This window comes from Triturus cristatus, chromosome 7 (genome assembly GCF_964204655.1).
Source record: "Triturus cristatus chromosome 7, aTriCri1.1, whole genome shotgun sequence".
NCBI lineage: Eukaryota > Metazoa > Chordata > Amphibia > Caudata > Salamandridae > Triturus > Triturus cristatus.
This window is the reverse complement of record NC_140590.1, coordinates 293,396,708-293,421,129: the sequence shown is the minus strand read 5'-3', so window position 1 is coordinate 293,421,129 and position 24,422 is coordinate 293,396,708. Positions and strand designations below refer to the sequence as shown.

Genomic DNA, 24,422 nt, shown 5'->3' with positions numbered 1-24,422 from the left:
ACTTACCTGACACCAATGTTAAAGAAAATGAAGTTTACCCAGGTTAAACCTGCTTTAATGTTCTTACAATTATTGCATATGGACTGTATATATTTTATTGTCCGTTTTTTAAAATCTACAATGATATCAAGAGCGGATATGGATTGCTAAACTGTCAATGGAACTTTACTTCTTTTTAATTGGTCTGTGATTTTTAATCTTGTATGTATGTGACTTTTTATGAATTTATATACTAAATTCGAAATAAAGTATCTTTTGACTACTTCTGTTGCTTTCACTATGGCTCTAATCCAGAGCCCTCCATTGTGAATCACTATCCTCAGGTAGCAAATTGTTAGGTAGAAGCATTGATAAAGGGGGCCTGGGATAACCTAGCACCCCAAAAAATTAATAATACGTCCCGCTTTAAGCCGTTTGCGGAGTGGTTCTCTGATGACCCTTTTGTCAATGAAGAAGGGGTATAAACATTTAGAACGCCTCTGACGTAAGAATTACAACTTAAATGACAAGACAAACTATTTGAGAGCTCTAAAGATATCCTATAAGGCAATAAGACATGCATCCAATTTTTTACTCCGAAGATTGAGCTGGCAAAAAATACTTCCCAGGAACTTTTTGGGATAGTCAAGTCTCTCACTTGCCTGGAATGTGTCTCAGTTTTCATCACTCCTTCTGTAAAACAGTGTAATTAAATTAAATTGTACAATCCTTTTCTGAAAAAATGGAAACATTTACAAGGCCTTTCCAGAAAAAGCTAGGCCCCACCCAATTCCAACCTCATGGCCACTATTTGCTGTCTCCCATGGGGGCTTTTTGAACTTACCCCCTCTATCTGCAGCTGAGACCCGTACCCTTGTGGCCAAAATAACCCAGGTTCCCCGCTTGACCCTGCCTCACCGCTGTGTTAGAATGAGGAGCCATTCTCCCTACGCTCTGTGAACTACTAACCTGCCTTTCAGCACAAGTCAGGTTCCTTCTCAGTAGAAACATGCTACTGTGGTTCCACTTTTGAAGTCCTCCCTAGATCTGTCCAAAACAGAGACATATCTACTTGCTACCGTTATCCGCTTAAATTGCTGGAAAACATTTCAATCAACAGCTTATGAGATACATCGAGGAGAAAGAATATCTACATGAGACTCAATTTAGATTCAGGCCAAGCTAAAATTCGGAATCCGCTCTCTTACTAGCTTCAGAATCCTTGTGACTCATTGTTGATGAATGTAAGACGGCTGCCCTGATCATGCTGGACTTGAGCGCAGCCTTCAACACTGTGTTCCATGGTCTTCTATTAGAACAAATTTGGCAATATGGTGTTGGGGTAGGGCTATTTAATTGCTGACAGATTTTCTTCAGAACTGCACATTCCAGGTGCAACTACAGCCATGCACCTCGGAGATTCTCCCTCTGCAACAGGGAGTGCCACAACATTCAGCCTTAAGTCCGACCTTATTTAATTTATACATGCGCCCTTTAACAGATGTGATTGAGCGCCATAGTGTCAAGCTTGTAGCGTATGTATCGTATTTGGAGAACACCTTTCCGACCTGGTAACACACTGCTCACTTTCGGACTCGAACAACATAATACTAGGCAACCTCAACCTACATTGGAATGATGAAAATAACTCTTATCCAATCCATGTATGAAATCCTTCACAATAATAATCTTATCCAACAATGCACAGAGCAAACCCATAACAGAGGCTCAATCCTGGATGCCATCATAGCACACGAAGACACAGTCACTATTGACCACATTCTCCCTGTCGACTGGTCAGACCACCACATCGTTCTATTTCACATCAATCAAAAGATTCTGTGCCTCCCTCACACAAAAGAATCCCCTAATTGGATGAGAAACCTAAGGCAGATCCCCCTTGCCGTCCTAGAAGAAAGGGTAAGTGCACTCCTTCCCTCCACCACATGCGACCTTTCCACAACAGAACACTACAATGCAGCAATGACTTCCATACTTGACCAAATAGCTCCCCTGAAACAAAAGAAAGTCAGGAACATTCCATCGAGATTGTGGTTCAACACAGAGCTAAACTCTGAAAGAAGAAAACTAAGAGCTGCAGAAAGACTCTGGCGAAACAACCTGTTCGCAATTTTTATTTACTTATTTGGAGCTTATAGAGCGCACAGCTACCCCCAACGGGGGTGTCCTGGCGTTTGTGGCAGGCGGTAGATGAGGTAGCAGACAGGGTCTAAGGGCTGTAAAACAGCCAGGTCTTAAGTGAACGTCGGAAGAGTGTCTCAGACTCGGCCGACCGCAAGGAGAGTGGTAGGCTGTTCCAGGTTTTGTCCGTGATCATGGCAAAGGCTCTGCCGCCCATTCTAGGGCGGCGGAAGCGTGGAGTAGCCAGAAGGCAGAGACTGTTTGATCTGAGGACACGGCTGGACTGGGTGTGCTTTACTCAGGCTCTAAGATAGGCTGGGCCGTGACCCTGAAGCGATCTGAAGGCCAGGACGAGAGACTTGAATTGGATGCGTTTGGTCACGGGAAGCCAATGGAGTTTCCTCAAGTAGGGAGAAATTGAGTGGCGATAAGGGATGTTGCATATCAGCCTGGCAGCCGCGTTTTGAACAATCTGCAGACGTCTGATCAGATAAGCTGGAGCTCCCACATAAAGACTGGTTGCAAAGTCGCGATGTGAGTTGATCAGGGCATGGATGATGGTACGACGGAACTCCAGGGGAAGAAAGTGAAGGATTTTGCGGAGCATGTGCAGCTTTCCAATGCAGGCCGAGGAAACCTGACTAATTTGGGATTTACACAATAGTTTATTATCAAACCGTAACTCAAAGTTCCTAGCCGAGTTCATCGGTTTGGGAAGGGGGATTCAGTTTGGATGGCCACCACAGCGATGTAGGAGGGAGGCTTGTTTTTTTTTGTTGTTTTTTTTTTTAATTCTGTTTATTGTGTTTTTTTTTTTTTTAAAACCAAACAATGACATCCAGTACATCAGTTCCCATATCAAGCATTATATTGTCAGCATATATACATCTCCAGCACTAATAGCAGTAGTCCATGTCCCGGAACGTATCTCTACCATTCACTATGCCATCCAGACATGCATAGGCGGCAAGCCCATAACCACCATGATACGACAGATTCTCAAAATAACCCTTGCTCCCAGTACATTAGTACCACCCAAACATATATTTACATGGTGAGTTGAGCTGGTATTGAGAGGCAGTATATCTATTATGGACATAGGCAAAACCTTATGGCATGTTTCAATAATCCTTTTCAAACATGTATATAGTGACCAGCTCTCAGGTATCATAAAAGGATGTGAATACTTGGGCAATGTGATGCTTACTCCACTAGTGAGGCACTGTGCCATGTGACATTTGCACCCGGCCTTACCCCCCTTTTAGGAGCAGTCCATGTCAAGGTCCTGTGCTCCCCTAATAAGAGAGGACACACATTGCCCTCTACACTACTGAGGTATTATTGAACAAGTCTACCTGCAACAGGAGAGAGGGCTTCATGCGGGAACGCCAGCAGGTAACACCTTAAGGGGGGCCAAATATCCCTAGGTCTAGAAGCACTAGGCAACAGCTCAGCATATGTGGTGAGTCGTTCTTGGCAGGTCACCAAATCATCTATCCAATCCCCTACTTATCGCTCACCTTCCCACCACCACCATTGTGGATTGGGAAATCATTCTGTGGTATATTTAATCACCAGCAATGCTTACCTGCTCTAATATATTCAGAAGTGCATTTGCTTTACACCTTTGTTGTGTGTAGCAGTGATTGGCAAGTATTAATCTATTTGTACAATAAAATAAGTCTTGTGTACCGAAAAAAAGTGATTTTAGTTTCGTATTTCAGCATGAATGTTAAAAGGACCTAGAATTTCAATGTGTAAAGGACAAAAGCCCCAAGACTCCTAATGAATGCATGTTCCAGTTCACTAGCTAATTGGCGATCAAATGGGAAAAGGGAAGGGGTGAGGGGTGAGGGGTACTACATCTCCAATATGTTCTTGCCGTACAAAGATTAAGGGTAGATACCAGACCTGCACCATTGAGAACTACATGAGGCAACAAACCCTAAAGAAAATGATACAAATTACTCTGAAAGGGCTGTGTGCATTTCTTCCCAAAGGAGTGCTAGACGTTTAGGAAACAATAAGGTTATGTAACTGTAATATGCTGCCTGATCTGACCACTGGATGTGCAAATTTAACAATGAAGTCCTCGCAGTGTGGCAGAAGGGATACAGTTTATAAAACAGTCTATCATTAGTTTGTTAATTAGGAGGCGATGGGAAGGGTTGTGTGTGAAAATCAAACCTACCCGACGCGTAACAAAAAAAAGTAAACAAAAATAAAACTAGCATTGATCAGAGTTTTCTGATACATCATTAAAAAAAAAGAATTAAGGTCAAATGAGGGGTCCTAAAAGATGAACACCAGCATGTTCTCTTGTCAAACCATTATACTGTGTGGATTTGGGTGCAGGCCAATGTCAATATTGCAAAAACAAATGTAATATTATTTATAGTTTTAATCTTTAATTTGCCTTAAACATTGCTTTTAATATGACGCCAACACCAGCTTTGCAGAGGGGGAGGGGCATGGACTGTGGAAGAATGTTCATAGCAGCACACACTTGCGCTTCTTTTTCGGCTCCGGGGGCTCCAAGGCAGCCAATATCGCCTCGTCAAATACATTCTTGAGACCTTTCTGCGTAAGTGCAGAGCACTCAACATACTTCACTGCCTTCAAGTCCAGAGCAAGCTTCTCAGCAGTCTCCGGAGTGATAGGTTTCTGTTTATTTTTGGCAAGTTTCTCACATGTTGAAGGGTCATCTCGTAGATCAATCTGGATTCCAACAAGCAGGAATGGAGTCTTTGGACAATGATGGGTCATTTCTGGCACCCACTTCTCTTTGACATTTTCGAAAGAAGATGGCGAGACCACAGAGAAACAGACTAAAAACACATCAGTCTGTGGGTAGCTTAAAGGTCTTAATCTGTCATAATCTTCTTGCCCTGCAGTATCAAACAAGCCTAAGGTGTATGGCTCACCACCAATCATAACTGTTACAGCATAGTTGTCAAATACCGTAGGCACATACTCTGATGGAAATGTATTTGTTGAATAAGAAATTAACAAGCATGTTTTACCCACAGCTCCATCCCCGACGACTACACATTTAATAGTCTGCATGGCTTAAATCTGCTAGTATCCACTTTCAGCAATATTTATCAGATGGTAACCTCTCACTTGCACAGCTCGCTTCTTCGACGGGCGTTGGCAGCTCTATACAGGGTCTCTTCCGAGAGGGGGTTGTTTGATTGAAAAAAAGAACCTCGGTTTTGTCCGAGTTGAGTTTAAGCGTGTTCTGCGACATCCAACTGGAGATATTACATAAACAGTGTCTGAAATTGACAAACGTTGCCTCGGAGTGATCATCGAAAGAGAACACCAGTTGTGTCGTCGGCATAGGAGATCACTCATACCCCACAGGATTCAACCAGTGTTGCCAGGGAAGAGAGATAAACATTGAAGAAGATAGGGCTCAGGGCCGAGCCCTGGAGGACCCCGCAATTCAAGGGTTTCTCCTCGGATACAAAAAGTTAGAGAGAGACTTGTTGAGTACGGCCACTCAGGAAGGATCGAATCCAGGACAGAGGGGTACCCTGGATTCCAAGGTTGTGGAATCTCTCCAGCAGGATAGAGTGAGAGACTATGTCGAATGCCGCGGACAGGTCAAGAAGCACTAGCATGGTTGATCTGCCTGACTCCACATGTTCACGGACGGTCTCAGAGACTCTAAGGAGGGCAGTCTCAGTACTATAACCGGATCTAAACCTGGACTAGGAGTCGTGGAAAAGATGTCGGGATTCAAGATAACTAAACAGTTGTTCCTGAACTAGTTTCTCCAAAACTTTGTCTGGTGCTGGAAGAAGGGAAATGGGACGGTAGTTTTTAAAAACAGACGGGTCAGCATCCGTTTTTTTTGGGATAGCCTGTTTCCAGATAGAGGGGAAAGTACCCGAGCTCCAGATCCGGTTCAGTGGCGTATTAATAAGGGGGGGCTAAGGTGTTACAGAACTGCGCCAGGCAGGGATCTTTAGGCGATCCAGATTTGCAGGCGAGGAGTTTTTGAAGTGCGTCGCCGGAGGCCGTTGCAGTGTCCGGGATAGGGGAAGGTGAAGATGGGGCAAACGATGAGTAAATATCCAATATTTTATCGTAGAAGAAACCAGATAGCCCGTTACAGAGACCCTGGGTAGGGGGAATAGTACTCGAGGTGGCAGACGGGTTGGTGAAGTCTTTTACTATTTTAAAAGACTTTTTGAAGAATTACCGGCTATTTTAATTTTACTGATGAAAAACTCTCATAGTCGCACGTTTGAGTTTATGAACATTTTTTATGGTGGCTTTATAGATCAACTTAGCCGCGGGATCATAGCATGATCTCCAGCTGCGTTCAAGTTTCTTACAGTGGTTTTTCTTGGCCCGCAGTTCTGAAGTAAACCAGGGGGCAGATGGCTTTTGTCTAGAGGAGTTGATATGTTTAAGGGGGGCAACAGCGTCAAGAGCAAAGTAAAGCCAGCTGTTGAAGTTTAGTACATCAAGCTCAGGATCACCCACCAAGTGAAGGGGGATAGAGGAGAGTGTGGGAGTCATGGAATTGCTGGTGATTTTAAACCATTTCCTACTGTATTCCCAGGAGGTGGAAGTGTTAGATGATCGTAAGGGTAGTGCAATGCTAAACGGAATTAAGAAGTGGTCAGACCATGTAAGTGGTAAGTGGCTAGGTTGGGGTTGTTGGTAAAAAGTAGGTCTAGCGTATGGCCGGCCAGATGGGTGGGGCTGCTATCCAGCTGGGTCATATTAAGGCCCTCCGGTGTCTCTAGCAGCTGGCGGGCTTTAGTGCAGTGGATATCATCCACGTGAAGATTAAAATCTCCAAGGATCTTAAAATGCAGGTGTTTCAGTGACAGGTCAGCAACTATATTGTAGAGCTCTAATAAGTGATGGGGCGGTGAGTTGGGGGCTCTATATAAGAGAACTCCGGCCAGAGCGACGCTAGGTGCTACTGTAATACTGAAATACATAGCTTCTAGGGGTCCAATATTCAGGAGTTTCCTGTACTAGATTTCCCAGCTAGAGTGAAGGACCACTGCAATTCCGCCACCCACCTTATTGTCAGCCCTGTTCACTAGGAATGGCCAGGGTGAGGTCGGGGTTGGAATGATCCCTGACCCAAGTTTCAGTCAGAAACATTAAATCCCAGACGTGTGTGTCAATGGAAAGCCAGATGTCATCCGAGTGGTGGGGGAGTGATCTGCAATTAAGTAGGCAGGCTTTAATGAGGGGAGCCGGGGTCGGATTCCCAGTAGGGGCGCAAGAGGAGGAAGGAGTTGTTGGGAGCGGTGCTGAGGGATTAACTTTAAAAGTGAATAGGCAGGAAGCACATATAAATTGAGCAGGGGGACCAGAGGGCTCATAGATAACCGGGGAGGCACAATGTCTGCCTCTTAGGTTGAGTAATTGAGTCCTGGACCGGTGGAGGGGCTTACCTGGGGGGCATCCGACAGCATGGCTGGTGCTGGTCGCAGAACAGACGCGGACAGGAGCAGACGGGCTTGGGTTCAGCGTGCCAGCAGCAGACCCGCTGCGCGTGTGAACTGACATTTTGTAGGCAGTGGGGGCTAGAACGCTAACCGTCAGCTCCGCCACCGTCCAAGGTCGGAAGAGTACGCCTCTATGCCACCAGCAACCGCCACCAACAAACTGGCAGGCCTGGGGTGCATCGGAGTGCGGGGCGGAAAGCGTGTGATGGCTGTGGGGAAACTGCAGAGGCAGGAAGGTGAGATGCGGTAGCGAGGCAGTAGGCACTAACGTGCGTGGTGCTGCAGGTGTCGGCGGGAAGTGAGCCTTGAGGGAGAAGTGGTTCAGCAGAACGAACTGAGGCTAGAACAGAGGCTAAAAGCAGTTATGGAAGCAGTGCAGCTGAAATCCGTGGCAATAGTGACAAAGTGAGTAGCTTGCATCTGCGCGCGTCCACCTCGATCAACTCAAAACTGAACGATGGAAATATAAAAAGCACATCAAAAATGAAAAAAGTTCCTTCTTCTGTGGTGCACTAAACAACGCCAAAAATCGGCCCAAAGAACTCTTTAATCTCATTAGACAGCAAACATCCAAGCCCCCCTCAACTGCAGTGCAGGCTTCCAAAGACATAAGTGAGAACTTTGCCAACTTCTCCAACGATAAAATCACCAAGATTGAGCTCTCCCTGGATGACCACCTCCGCCCACCCAACAAAAGCCTTTGACCCCCTGCAAAGAAGACATTAACCCACCCAGGCACCACCCCCCCCAAACAACTGGAAATTGTTCAAACCCATCACCGAAATAGAAATCATTGAAATGATTACCGGATCCAATCCCTCGTCACACATTGAGGACCCTATCCCTTGCCACCTGGCCAAAAAACACAAACTCGCCCTAGCCCTGCTCTGGACAAAGATTATAAATAGTTCCCTGAAAACCGGAAGCATGCCACACTGTCTCAAAATCGGCCAAGTCGCACCATTACTGAAAAAACCGGGCTCTGACCCACACAATCTCAATAACTTCGGGCCTGTCTCCAATCTCCCATTCATAGCCAAAATACTAGAAAAATGTGTTCTCCTTCAACTTACCCATCACATGGACATCAACATTCTTCTAGACCCTCATCAATCGGGTTTCAGGATAGGTTGCAGCACAGAGACAGAGATCCTGAATGTCATAGATGATGTCTACAAATCACTTGATAAAAACCGATGCTGCCTACTCATACTCCTGGACCTATAGGCAGCCTTCGACACGGTAGGCCACAAAGTGCTCATCAATGTACTCCGAGAAAGGGTTGGAGTAGAAGAGGTGGTCCTACAGTGGTTTACCTCCTTCCTGCATAACCGCTCCCAAAGAATAAAAATCAAAAACGTCACGTCTGACCTACACCCCATAAGCAGGGGCATCCCACAAGGATCAGTTCTCTCACCCTCACTGTTCAACATTTACATGGAGCCCCTCAACACCATACTCAAAAAAGCCAACCTCCCCTTCCACCTCTATGCAGACGACACCCAGATCTACCAAGAAACTACCTCCATTGGTGACATTCAAAGACTTAATGACACTCTAAGAGAAGTCCAACACTGGCAATCCCACAACCACCTGAAACTCAACCAAGATAAAATGGAAAACCTTCTCATATCCAGCAAGAAGCTAACCTCCCAAATCACAGAATGGCTAAAAACCATTGATGCTCTCAACTGCAATCTCATCCCGGCCGACTCTGTAAAATCACTAGGAATCACTCTGCACCTTAACCTAGACATGGTCAAACATATCAAGAACACCGCAAAGATTGCTTTCTTCAACCTAAAACTGCTCAACAAAAAAAAACCTTCATCCCTCCCAATGACCTTAGACAGGCCACACAATCCCTGGTTCTGTCCAGATTGGATTACAGGAACGCTACTCTCACAGGCACGGCAAAATCTCACCTAGCTCCCATCAGATCAACTCTAAATGCAGCAGCCAGAATGGCCACTGGAGTAAAGAAATACGAACATATCTCCCCCGCTCTCAGAGAGTTAAAATGGCTCCCAATTAAAATGCGTGCCAGCTTCAGAACTGCTTGTCTCACACACAAAGCTCTGCACACTGGCAAACCTGCCTACCTTGTCTCCAAACTCAACGAAGCTGGGCAGACAAGGAATCTCAGGAGCACTAACACTCTACTGCTCATCTCACTGAAAACTCGCAAACAAAAAACCTTATTGCGCTCTTTCTCTGGAAATGCACCCGAAATTTGGAACGACATCCCAGTCCATATCAGGATTAACCCATACTTCAAAAAATTCAAAAGCCAGCTCAAAGACCATTCCTCAACCGAACTCTTCCGAAAGGATAGCTGATGCCTAACGCGGAATCTTGCACATTGGAGCATACAATCACTGTGATAAGAATTACTTTTACAGCACCTACCTCTTGACTCGCTACTTTGTACCCCCTCGCTGAACAGGACACATCACGAACCAATGTGTTTACTACTGTTAGACTTTGTATGCAATTACACATGACAAATGTTGCAAAGCGCTCCGATACCCTCGGATCCGGCCAGAGCTATAGAAAACTTTTAAATAAATAAATAAATAATAAAGTAGGCCGACAACACCCAGCTAATTATCACTTTAGCGCAGGATGAAGGCGCTGTAGCAGACAGTTTTGGAGCTTGTTTGGTGGATTTAGATGTATGGATGGACACCAGTTGTCTAAGACTCAACAGCGAAAAAACAAAGTTATGATTGTAGGGAAACAACGTTCCATAAGGTATTCTACTTGGTGGCCCGACAGTCTAGGTCCGACACCCATCCCAAAACTCAAAGTAACAAATCTGGGGTTTGTGTTTGACTGTACTTTATCTTTTGATAGCCAGATAAATCTTCTGGCTGAAACCTGTTTCGGCAATTTAAAAATGCTTCGTAAGATTATGTGACTTCTTCCTGAATCGGCAAGAAAGACAGTGGTCCAGACCATGCTGAGGTCCAGATTAGACTATTGCAATGTTCTTTATCTCAGGGTCACTCAGGACAGACTACAAAAGCTTCAGAGCATTCAGAATGCTGCCGCAAGGTTGCTTTTGAATATTCCTAGATTCTATTCCACCAGTTCTGCTGTTTTCAAGCTTCATTGGCTCCCGATCCTGGAAAGAGTCCTGTTTAAGGCACTTTGCATCTGTCATAAAATATTGCACAAGAAAGGCCCTCATTACCTTTTTTCTCTGATTAAGTTCTACTATCAAAACAGATGCCCTGGGTCCTCAGGGACCGCTTTGACTGTGATTCCCAAGATAAAAAGAACACATCTTGGTGGTTGCGCCTTCAGTTATCTAACAGCTAAGTTGTGGAACTCTCTTCCTCTTGATCTGAGACTGAAACGTTCCGAAATTACGTTCCGTAAAAATCTCAAGACCTGGTTCTTAAGACAACTCTAACAGTATGTGTAATATGTTACGGGTCGCTTGTGGCCTTGGATGCCTAGTGCAGGGACACTCCAATGGAGCAACCATGCGCTCTATAAAATTCCTAACATAGCAGAACATGGTACAGATGTTGCCACCCTTTGTGCACTTGTACATGTTTATGCAGAAACTTTAAGAAAGCCACCTAAAACTACACCAAAAGAACTAGCTCTACACAGGAAGTCCTACCTTAAAGGACAGAATCCCATCACTCACCGAGGTGACATGCTTCATCATCTGGGACCTCCTCCCGACTGTAAATCCTAGTACAGCCGAGGGCTACAACCCCCTCACTATGAGGGAGGAGCACACGGATGTTTTCAAGTGTGATATCCCTAGCTAAGGGTTCCTAAAACCCAGAGTGAAAAGCTATTGTTATTAAATGTGAGTGATTAGCGCAGTGCAAGCTAACAGTGGCGGCTGGTGACATTTGAAAGTGGTGCGGCGTAAAATAATTGGGGCCCGATTCACAGAACTAACTTAAGACAAAATCCTAAACTTACTACTTTTGGTATTCACAGAAGTTAGGATTTTGTCTTAAGTTTGTCTTAAGTCTGTCTTAAGTCTCTTAAGTCTGTCTTAAGTCAGTCTTAAGTTTGTCTTAAGTTTGTCTTAAGTTTGTCTTAAGTCTGTCCTAAGTCTGTCTTAAGTCTGTCTTAAGTTTGTCTTAAGACAAATTAAAGACAAAATCCTAACTTCTGTGAATACCAAAAGTAGGAAGTTTAGGATTTTGTCTTAAGTTAGTTCTGTGAATGGGCCCCTTGCTGTTCTGCACAGTGGCGAGCGAGCATAGCGAGCGAGGTCGAACAACCTATGGGTTGTTACCAGCAAAAATTTTGAAAAAAGAGTGGACAAATGGTGCATTTTCAAGCAAATTTGAGGAATTAAAATAATAATAACACATTTTAATGACCTATCACATGAAGTCAAGTTGGAATAAAACAATTAGAAGTAGACCTTAAAACATGTAAAAATAAATTACAGCATGGGTTTTAGTGAAATGTAAGGTGTAATATAATTACTTTCTCAAGTAAATGTGCGGGAGATTAGACACCCAAAAGAGTTGATCTCTAATTTAAATAAGTGCAAGGCACTGTGGTTGCAACTGCTATCCCTGCCTTGCTGGCAACCATTGCTGCTGCTCTTGTTCCTGCTATGGTGTCAGTTGTGTTCGCTGTTCTGCTTGTTCTGTCTTTACAGCAAGGGTTGCTGCTGTAGTCACTGACCTATGTAGTCTATTAACAGTGTTGAAAGGAAACAAAATAGTATAAGAAACAAGTCTAAGCAAGACATCTGACAATCAGGTGCACCAAAAACCTTGACATTAGACAAGAGACACAAATGGCTCTTGATATGCCATGGTGGTAGTGGGTGTCTGTGCCAGGATACAAAAGAAAATAGGTACTGGATAACTGCCTCAACTTCGCTGGTACATAACTATTTACACCACCAAAAACACCCACCGTTTCACGTTTCAAATAAGTCAATAAACCTCAAATGTTTGTGTGGCCTACAGAAGACGCAATACTGGCACAGAGAAAGCTGCTCATCGTAGTCCAAAAGCACACTGACGTGTGAGTTATTCATTTTTTAAACGCTGGAATCTTAGCCAATAAAGTGCAAGAGTGCTAGCCCTCAAGTAATTTCCTTCTACCTTTGACCTTTCTAATTGGGACTCTAGCTTGTCTTTTCCTAGTACTCAGTAGTAAAAGACGAAACCTCCTGAGCTGGACCTGAAGTAAACATGGACTGTTCTGCTAGACTGGGCACCGATTTTAGAATGTTTGTTCTTCACTGGCTGAGAACTGAAACATAAGCTCAGAAGTAACTGGAAGTTTTCTGAAAACCAGCAGCATTGACCTGCACTACGGTGTGCTTTGAACCCACAGACTACACTGGGTAATGTCAGCTATGAAAGTGATTCTCCCTCTCAGCTGACACATTCTGCAGCCAAGGCATGACCTCTGCGCATTTTGTTTGTATTCCTGTGTCACTGAGCAAGGACCGCATGCAGTGACCTTGGTTTACTCCCGCTTGGACAGTGAATCGATATCCATATTCATCTCACCGGACTCTCATTCATGATCAACAAAAAGAGCAGCGTGCTAGCCCCACCGCCTGGCCAGGCAGTAAGCGCCCCCTCACATTTATGAAGCTCTTTACAAATGTCAATACAAAGCAATACAAAGTACAACAGCGTTCCGAAGAGGGTTATCATATGGCTTGTGGGCCCTACAGTTACCATTTGGACCAAGAAAGGTGGATTGATGCTAAAGGCCAGAAGCTTAAAAGGGATACGTTTTGATAACTGCCACTTCACCTGTTTAACTTTCCTCATCTGCGGCGGGAGTGAAAGTACAACGCTGTCGTCACTTTCACTCTATCAAGGCGCTGCCAGGTCCGGTACAACAACCCCCCACCCCCTCTATCCACGTACAGCACAGCAGAGTAAATAACACAGCTTTTATTTCCGACCCTTCAGTACAACATTCACAAGGGTGTGCTTTAAGAAGACACCATCCAAAGGCGAACTCAAGCGTATTCCACTAGCGCATGCACTTGACTCCGGAGCTGTTGAGCTCAGGAATCCTCCTGTTCGATGAGACGTCCATTGTGAGACGGGGAGAAAAATTATATTCAACACGAGCGAGAAAAGTTAGAAGGATGCATATATGCCTGCCTTGTATGCCTTCGAGTCGCGGCTCGCAATACGGTGGGGGGAGGATTTTAAATAAAAAAGAAAAGAAAACTTACCTGACCGGGTCCGCTTCTGCTCCTGGGCCGGGGTCCCTCGTTCTGCCACTGAGCTCCCTCCCCTCCAATAAGCCAATCACAATGCTGCAATGGCAGCGTTGTGATTGGTGCAGAGTTCCGGGCGGCGCCCAGCTGGGCACCAGTATGGAAGCCATCTTCTCTATGTAGGCTGCAGGCACCTATATAGAGAAAATGTAGAGCACGCATGACTGCTTTGGTCGGCCCCAGGGCCGACCAAGCCGTCAAGGCACTTAGAGTGATGCAAGCCACTCCTCCTCTACCCGCCCACCCACCCGCCCCCAACCAGGAATACACTCCCACCCGCCCCCAACCAGGCATACCCCTAACGTCTGCTTTCTCACAGCACGAGAAGCAGAAAATAAAATGGTTTTTAAAACACCATTTTATTTTCTGCTTCTCGTCCTGCGAGAAAGCATTGGGGCGGCGCTCCAACACCCTAATGGAGCGGCCGCCACTGCAAACTAAAGCAAAAATGTGCTGATGTGAACTAAAACTAACTAACAGGAGGCATAACATTCTTTAATCAGGAGACAACCATTAAATAATTTTTTGCCTCCTGTTGTTCTTGAGCGGCCATGGCCGCGGGCCCCTCTTTTTAGCTTCCAACATATTTGGTGAGCTTTTGTCGACACTATTTTTCTAGTTATTGGTCTTTTGTGTGTCATTAACCAATATGGCTGACTTTATGGGTTTAGCCTTCGACAATGACTTTGTTCAATCCATTCTAACCACCCCTAGCATCGTGGATACGATCCAGGGAATTAGTAACAATACCCAGGTAGATGATTGGGCGTCACTTCTGGTATTAAGGAAATCACATGCCCGCACCCAGATACATGGGGCGGTCATGACCGAATTCCTGAGAGCTAATTGCGCCCCCACTGAGCTCATTGTAACAAATACACCCAGACTCTTTCTGAAGGATCAGAGATTTGTTAAAGATTGGTCACTGATTGCATGGCGTTGCACGCGGGATTGTTTAGTGTTAATTATTAGCACAGCCAAATGCGTAGCGGACACCTTACTTATTGAAATACAAGAGCTTTAAGCACAGATTAAATCTGTAATTTCAGTCACCCTCTTTAAGAAAAGTAATGAGGAATCGAATAAAACTATCAAAGAATTTAAAGACTCGATTTTGACTATGAAAATTGAGAGATTGTATGGCAGGTCCCCCCCCATCGGAGCTAGACACCGTTTAGAATGATTCTCACCTTGAGTTTTGTTTCATTGTTTTTCTGTTTGTTCCTTTTCTTAAAAATTATAAATATTGGTATCCTGCCTATCTTCTGAGTTGCCGAGAATATATCCTGTAATTCTGCTGGGCCTCTGGGGCTCAGTCGCTGCTTTGTGACGTCAAGCAATTGATTTGCATATACTAGCGGCCGGCCCTTGTGGTTGTAGGCCCATATTTGTAATGATGTTGTTTTGCACAATAACGTTTTTCAACCAAAAAAAAAAAGAAAATTGAGAAATTTTTAGAAAGATCTGGCGAGATTTTCTTTGGAAAATATTTATCCCTATACCAGTGAGGGTTATGTGCCACCTGAATTCAACAAAAAAGGGCGACGATACGGCTCTAACTATTCTTCATCAGGAACGGATGAGTGGTCTAGTGACTCTGACTCGTCCAATCCAACAAATCAGAGCAACCGTAGTCAAGGGCGAGATCGTAGGTTCTATCCAAGAGGTGGCATACACGGTCCTCCACCTCCTCCCCAACCACAATGGTGGCCACCGGGACCTTGGGGTTATCCTAATACCCCCTTTCCTCCCCAAGGCGTTCCATTTTAACCACATCCCCAAACCTACCCTAATAAGCATTTTTTAGGGTATGGCCGAGGGTGCGCACAGGGCAGACGAAGAAATCCTCAAGCCCAGGTGCACTGGAACCCGCCAGCATCACCCATGGGCACGCAGAGCAAGAAAAAGATGACTCCACAACCAGGGATGAGCTCGGAATGAGTCTAGTGGTCAAACTTAGTGATCACGTTTTGACACCTGATGAGTATGCAGCACTCAATAGAGGACTCAGATTTGTTCACAGTTTTGGAGGAGACTCTTTCCAAACACAACGCGAATTAGCAAAATTTTTTAGGAAGATAGGTCTTCATTTCTTTTTTAAAGGAAAAGATTCTAACAGTGCAGAAACAGAGGCTGTTAACACAGGTCTCAAAGTTCGATCCCTGTTGAATCCGCCTGCGCACACTGTTCAACTTCAAGTGTTGGCATTTGAGAAAGCAGTAATCAGTGAGGTTGGTGTGTTACCAATATGCCAGAATCAGCAATTTCACAATCTACCGAACAATGAGAGAAGGGCGCTACAAACATTGGTGAAGGAGACGCAGATTACCATCAAGCCCGCCGATAAAGGCGGTGCTTTAGTCGTCATGAATACATCGACATATCGCGTGGAATGTCTCCGCCAGTTGGGCGATGTCCGCTTTTACCAACCGTTGAGAACTGATCCCACTGAGAGACTATCACAGGAGATTAGTCATCTCGTAGAAGAAGCTAAGATTGAAGGATGGCTTACCAGCAAGGAAGCTGATTTTCTCACTACCACGTATGCGGTAATACCTAATTTTTATGTATTACCGAAGATACATAAGCCCCAAAGACCACCATTGGGGCGTCCTATCATTTCAGGCATAGGATCTTTGCTGGAGCCACTCTCCACTTTTGTGGATCATTTCTTATGCCTTATGGTCAGTGAGATAACTACCTATCTGAAAGATACTGCTGACATACTCAGGCTGTTACCAGACATTGAATTCAACCTGGCAACTGGCTATTTGGTCAGTTTTAATGTAGAGTCTCTGTACACCTTTATTCCCCAGGATGATACTCTAGATGTCATCAGAGTTCTTCTGGGGAATCGGGATCTAGAGTCCATCACTCCTGTAAATTGTATCATGGAGTGTGCAAGGTTGGCCATGAAGGAACATTTCTTTAAATTTGAGGATTCAATCTACTTACAAACCTCGGGTACATCGATGGGCAGTGTTTTTGCGCCGAGTCTGGTGAATCTTTATGTCCATCAGTTCGAACAAGAACAAGTGCTCAACTTCACCAATCCCTACCATGATCACATTCTGGCATGAAAACGATATATTGACACGGTTTTCGTGGTCTGGAGAGGTGAAGAAGTTACCATCTATAAGTTTCAAACATGGTTGAATTCAAGAAACGCTTTCCTGAATTTTACTGTAGAAATCAGTAGGGACAGTTTGCCGTTTCTAGATCTGAGGATTTTCCCCACAGTAGATGGGTTGCAAAGTGAACTGTACAGAAAACCGATGGCTCGCAATTCACTACTACTGTATAGCAGTCATCATCCCAGGTCACTTCGCAACTACCTGCCTTATGGACAGTTTCTGCGGATCAGACGCACTTGTTCAACTAAAGAAAAATACAAAGAACATGCGGCCTCTCTTTCTTTACGGGTAAAGGATAGGCAGTATCCTAAAAAGCTGATTTGGCAGTCTATGAAAAGGGCATCCAATAACAATAGAGATGCGCTCTAAGAAGTAAAAACGACCAGGCCGAATACTTCTAGGCTCACGTGTGTGAACACATTTAGTGCCGCATCGAATGGAATTCAGAAAGCTATTAGAAGACACTGGCGGTTTCTGAATATTGAGAACGAAACTCTACCACCACCACTGTTTGCTTTTAAAAGAAGCTCTAACATCAAAGACAGATTAGTGCACACACGGCCATTTGGCACAACCCTGACACCCTCCACCCAGAACACACTGTGGAATTTGCCACCGGTTAAGGGTCATTATCCCTGTGGGTCGTGCGCGGCTTGTCTGCAAACGAGTCAAGTCAAGTCAAAATAACTTTATTTCGAATCCAAAAAGGAATCATAAAAGTATACACATATAATAAAAACAGTACACACATATTAAAAGAGACACCCAAAAATCCAAAATACAATAAGGATTTTTTAGCAGTGCATTAAAAATAACATTTGACAGGTAAATCCATTATAAAATATTATCACTCGCTGACTTCAGTAACGGTTTCTAATGGCAAGGGCCGATCTAATAAAGCTCAATACAGCATTACAAATACTTGGGGTGGACAAGGATAATAAATGTTCATAAGCCTCTCTGTAAAAACTGGAACCAAAAGATACCAAGACTGGTTTAAGAAATCTATTTCTTGGAGCTTTATACAGTGCACAGAATAAAATACAATGGATGGTGCTTTGCGAACCTCTGTTATTACAAGGACACAGAGGCAAACTCTTGAACCACCCCCCTTGCTTTGGAAATGCAAGTAAAAAATGTAAGGTGCTAATGCGAAACCTTGTCAGATAGAAACGCCAATGCGATTGAGTAATATAAAATAAATAAAATGGGCAAGACAGCTTACCCCTCAGGTACAATTGATACTTGCTAGAATGTAAGGTACCAAGGTTATAACGATAGGCATTTTTTACCAGGGGCTTAAAGTCCTTACCAATCAGGTCTGGGCTATCAAATATATTATTTAACCCAATCTTATAAAAAGTATCCCTAACATACAAGAACCAAGGGATCTTCATACAATGGTCAAGTTTAAGACAGTCCTGCAAAAATTCCTGTGATAGTTTTAAATCTTCAGACTGCCAAACTTTAGCCCATAACAATAGGGGAGACACATGTATGATGTCGCTGAGATACTCAATGCCCACCTCCCCATGACAGAAATTATTCGAGGTTCCCGATGCAACGGCTAGGAGACGCTTAATAAAAGTATTCTCCATAACCTGTAACTTTCCAATATTATGAGGACCCCACACTCCAGCACCGTAGGTTGCAACCGAGACACACTTGGCTTTATATAAGGATATAAGGGTAGGTACTGGTTTTTGTCCTAATTTGTTGGCAAATCGAAAAAGAACTTCAGCAGATTGTGAAAGTTTTTGGGCCCGAGCTATTATCAGAGTATCCCAATTCAATTTCTTATTAAATAAATTGCCCAAATAATTAAAATTGTCAACCTTCAATATAATAGAGTCCCTCACCCTGTATCTACGGGCCCGATTCACAGAACTAACTTAAGACAAAATCCTAAACTTACTACCATTTTCGTATTCACAGAAGGCACTTACTCGTTTTGGTATTCACAGAAGACACTTACTCACTTCGGTATTCACAGAAGTTAGGAGTCCTAAGTTTAGGACTCCTAAATGCCTTCTGTGAATACCGAAAGTCTTAAAATTAGGATTTTTCTCAGTTTAGGAGTCCTAAAGTTAGGACTCCTAACTTTACTACTACTAAACTAAGAAAAATCCTAATTTTAAGGCTTTCGGTATTCACAGAAGGCATTTAGGAGTCCTAAAGTTAGGAGTCCTAACTTTACTACTACTAAATTGAGAAAAATCCTAATTTTAAGACTTTCGGTATTCACAGAAGGCATTTAGGAGTCCTAAAGTTAGGACTACTAACTATACTACTACTAAACTGAGAAAAATCCTAATTTTAAGACTTTCGGTATTCACAGAAGGCATTTAGGAGTCCTAAAGTTAGGACTCCTAACTTCTGTGAATACCGAAATGAGTAAGTGCCTTCTGTGAATACCAAAATGGTAGTAAGTTTAGGATTTTGTCTTAAGTTAGTTCTGTGAATCGGGCCCTACGTGTTTTGACACTTTTCAAACTGCAGGTCATGGCGAAGGATTTAGTAAAGTTGACTTTCAGGTCTAAACTCCCCATAAACTTCTCAAAGGCATCCAAGCAAAGCTGCATGCCATTAGCAGTCAGTGTCATTAAAACCGTGTCATCTGCATATGACAGCATTGGTAACCTTTTACCATTGGCCTGTGGAAAATCAGCACCAGAGTCCAGCAAAAAACTTTCCAGCCCGTTAGTATAGACCAGGTATAAAAAGGGAGCCAAGATACATCTATGGCGCACACCCTCAGTCGATGGAATGGGTTTAGTTTTTTCCCCACCCGGGCCATAACGAATACTAACTGTAGTAGCAGCGTGTAGTCTACGGAGCAGAGACACCAATGCCTCTTCAAATCCCATAGTCTCCATCATCTGCCACAACTTGGCCCTACATACCGTGTCAAAGGCGCTAGACAAGTCCATGAATGCCAAGTGGATGGAACTATGCTTGGCACCCATGTACTTGCCCATAATTAGCGCCAAGTTTAGGCACTGTTCGGTGGTTCCCTTGCCCCTTCTAAACCCATATTGGGAGTCTACAATGAGACCAGCTGTATCCGCCCAGGTTTCAAGACGTGCCAATATCACCCTGCCCATTAATTTACAGGTCGTATCTAATAGTGAAATCGGCCTGTAGCAGCACGGGTCCGATTTATTGCCCTTTTTAAAAATCGGAACCACTAGAGCATCTTTCCAAGAGGCTGGGATAAATCCAACCACTATTGCTCTAAATACGTTTAGTATGAGTGCACCCATACATCCAAATTGTATTTAAAGAAGTCCAAGGGCACTGCATCTGGCCCTGGGGCCTTTAAAGCGGAACCCTTGCATAGAGCACTCCTTACCTCATCAAGAGTCAGTGAGGCACTAAGCTCTTTGACTGTCTTCTTATTAAAATTACCAACATGCACCATATCAGATAATTTTACCTCCCTTGGAATACAAATTTTGCTATAATGTACTATCCAGGAGTCTTCAGTTATTTGCACTTGTATTACCTCCTTATCATCAGATTTTAAAAAAGGTCGGTTTATAACCTTCCAAAAAAGGCTAGTATCCCTCAACTCCACAGCTCTAATAAGATCCTCCCAAGCCTTGGTCTTTAATTCGTTTTTCCGCTTCTTGATTGCAACTTTATATTTCGTCCTGGCTGCTCTAACCAGGTCTCTATCAAGCGGCACTTGTTGTAAGGCCTTAGTTAAGCTTGTTTGGGCAGCAGAGCATTCTGCATCAAACCATTTGAGGCCCCTTTTTTGGCCCCCACCTATTGTTTTTATCAGGTGAGAAGCAATGTTACCCAAAAGAGCCTTAAAATTATCAATAATGAGGAAAGGATCAGACATGGGCGTTAAACATATTTCAATCCCTATCTTATTTTCGTTAAAAATATCTGCCTCCAATTGCCCCACATTTACCTTATCCCACCTAACCGTAACCCCCCGATTTTTATTATACTTTATCACATTTTCTGCGGGCTGAGTTTTCCGAATGGGGGAGCAAAAGTTCACAATTAAAGGATTATGGTCGCTGGCAGGGTTTGCAACGATACTAAAATCCTTTACAAAATGGGCATAACCCATGGATAGTATAACAAAATCTATTGTACTTACTCGACCCCCTGAGCCATAGAAAGTAGGGATGGCCAACTGATCAGAAAAACTCAACATCTCCATAATACATAGGTCATTGTTAATAATAATGCTATTCAAGGCATCCCCCTGCTTTGAATGGGTAAAGTGGGCCATGGGCTGGTCGTTACTATCCACCAAGCCCCAAACTTTAGTACCACTAAATTTGCACAATAAGCAATTAAAATCACCCATCCATACAATAAAAAGGGGAAAAACCTTATTTGTTATCTCAACAATTTCCTCCTGTAATTTTTCTATAACCAAAATGTTATGTTGGTCAAATATGTTATAATACCAGTTTATCAAAAGTAAGGGAACAGAAAACAAGCCCCTAATCATAAGTAACTGGTACCAAACAGATTCAACCAGCCCAACCACCTGAATTTGGCTACATTTTACAGAGATAGCTGTGAGAAGCCCCCCCCCTTTGCTCTCCCTGCTTGTGAGGGTTCTGCATGAACATTCCACATTTGAAAACCATCCAGGGTTGGATCTCCAGTACTCCAGGTCTCCTGGAGGCATACCATATCAAAAGTTTTGATATATTGCAGCCAAACTGGGTCATCCAATCTCCGAGAAGGACCAGCTACATTCCAGGATATCATGCGAAAATTATCTTCCATCGCCAGGATCCCCCCTCCACCCTGTTGCCCTTTTCCAGACAGTTTGATTACATCAGACTCACTCGTTATTGTCTCCTTTATAAGGCTAGTTTCTTCAATGCAGGATACCACAATGCCTTTGCAATTAATTGGGTTTTCCCCTCCTGGTGGATCTAAAGTGAAGTTGAGGTTTAACTTGCCAACAAACCCCTTATTAGTTTGTTCACCGTCATACAAATATTCACTGTTGGATAGTAATTTAACAATTAACCCATTTAAAGGCATAATTACGTTTCTATCCGACATTTCCCAAGGGGTCACAACAATCACCAGATCAAACCTATCCAAACTTAATAAGTTAACATTAACATTGTCTATAAGATCATCCTCCACCCCTCTAGGAGTGGAAATCATCATAGGAAGTCAATCCACCCCCTCTAAGCCCGTGAGTGGCTCAAACCGGTTCATTAACGGTAAGAAATGTGGAAAATGTGCAGCATGAGGTACCCCCCCTGGTCTATATGACCCAAACGCTGGTCCCCAGGCAGGGGTCTTTGGCCCATAGGGATGGTCATTATTCGAATGAGGATAAAAATAGTGTAGATCAATAGACTGGATATCCCCCAGGCGGCCAAATCTGGGTTTCCTGCATATATATTTAACAGCCCAAGTATCTCTGAGGTTAACAATTACACAATCACCCTCGAGATCCTTGGTGCTATGCCCTATCCAATGTACTCTCCTTACACCTATAATCTCCGTATTTGTCCCTGGGGGTAGCCTTCTATTTCTCCTGAGCCAGTATAAAACCTTATTTTTTAAATCCCCATCAGATTCTTTAGCATTTGGACCAATTTCAGGAACCCCTGTTAAAATAACCACAAAAGGAATTGAATCTGGAGGGAGGTTTACACATAATGACTTCTTCTTAATGTGCTGAGTACCCATTGGGGCGGCAGTATGAGTTGTAGTCAACCCTTGTTTTAAGATAGGAGATTTTTCTATGGGGACCAACCGAGTTACGTTCGGTACAACAGTTAACCCCTGGGCCGTGCCTTTAGATCTTAAAGCTGGCAAGGCGTTCGGCATAGCAGTAAGTACTGGGGTTACCGCTTTGGAGATGTTAGGAGCTTGTTTCACAGTCCCAACTATACCCTTATTTTGCTTCCCACTTATTCTATTTTCAACATATTCCCTTTAGCGATGTCCTCTAATTTATCTAACTTTCCCATGATTAACTTCAATCAGTTAACCACTGGCATTAATAGGGATTTAACTAATATTTCCATTTTTGGAAAAATGCCCTCAGTTAAGGGTTCTTGAGTCTGGGAAACTATTGTATTATCCACTAGGTTAGTCTGGTTTCCATCTTCAGTTGGTGGCTCTGAAAGAGCCCGAGACATATGCTTTTTTGCCCGTCTATTTGCCCTCATTCTCCTAGCATTCCCGCCCTTTCTTTGACCTCCCCTTCCCTTCTTTCTCACCTGTTTAGGGCTTACTGAACTAGTTTCAATCTGCTCTACCAGATCTAGCTCTGAATCTTCTTGTAATTGAGAAGCATGTTTGGGGGTTGAGGATAGATTAGGTGATTGGGTTACAAAACTTACTAGATCCAAAGACGGACTAGAAGCAATTAAATTTGGTGCATTATCCGCAAGACGGTCATCCACCACTGCGTCTAGCGCACAGGGAATCGGGCTTGCGATTATTAAGGGGGCCAACTCAATACGTTCAGCTGGGGTTACAGCAGCTCTAATTGTCCCTAAAGAGGATCGCTTCCCCGTAACAATATCTAGTGAGTGGCGTTTTCTGCAAGTGCTATTTCTTTCTCTATGATTTTTGTGGTTCGTGTGAAAAAGTCATCAATGGTGCCCGTCACTACCCCAGCGTTTGTTTTAATGGCAACTACTCTAGTTTTCCCTGAGCGTAAGGCCATCATAACATACCCACCCTACCCTTTACGGCTAATTAACAAATATAATACCTTCCCTATTCAATACCACCCACAAAATCTACAATATCTACAATCTACAATAATGTCTTACGACTATTTTACCAATATTTTGCCAAATAAAATGACCCCAGACGGCCACAGACGGTCCCCTCCTTGGCCTGGGATCCTCCCGTGTGCTCAATGTGCACAGGGGGCGGCGCAAGCAGGGAGAGCCAAGCTGGCCAGGCAGGGACTCCTGGGAAATGGAGTCCCTGCAGCAGCGCTCGCAGCCCTGCTACTAGCAGTCCTCCAGTCCTCCAGTCCGATGCACCGAACTTTCCCTGATGATGCGGGTCCAACGAGGTATGGCGCAGGGTGACGAGCTGAAAGGGTCCAGAAAGTACAGTCCACAAAAAGCAAGGTCGCCACACACAAGGGTTGCTGGAGTGGAAAAGCAAAGCTCAAAGCAGTGAGTGCTCACAGAATGAAACTGACCTGGATCGGGAGCGTGGAGGTTCAGTGAGCTTGGGGAAGTAAAATGAGGAAGCGAAAATGGAATCCACGTGGTTTGAGAACCTCTGTAATGAGCGTTCTAAGTGAAGAGTCAAGGTTGCTTTTAGGAAAACCTTAATGACAGAATTGGCGCCGCCATGCATTGAGGGCCGAGTAGCGTCCGATTTAGCAAAGCGCTGGCTTGGTGCCGATCACACGTTCAGCCGGTAGCGTGAGTAGGTTTCGAGTCGATCTCGAACACAATTGCAGGGATG

General features: G+C 44.0%; 1 protein-coding gene and 1 pseudogene across 2 annotated transcripts in view; both read right to left on the bottom strand.

Moving 5' to 3' along the window:
* The window catches only part of SLC17A7 (solute carrier family 17 member 7), a 768,585-nt gene that overhangs the window by 280,245 nt on the left and 463,918 nt on the right, over positions 1–24,422 (bottom strand). The window lies entirely within an intron of this gene.
* LOC146809479 (cell division control protein 42 homolog pseudogene) lies at positions 4,508–5,291 on the bottom strand (annotated as a pseudogene).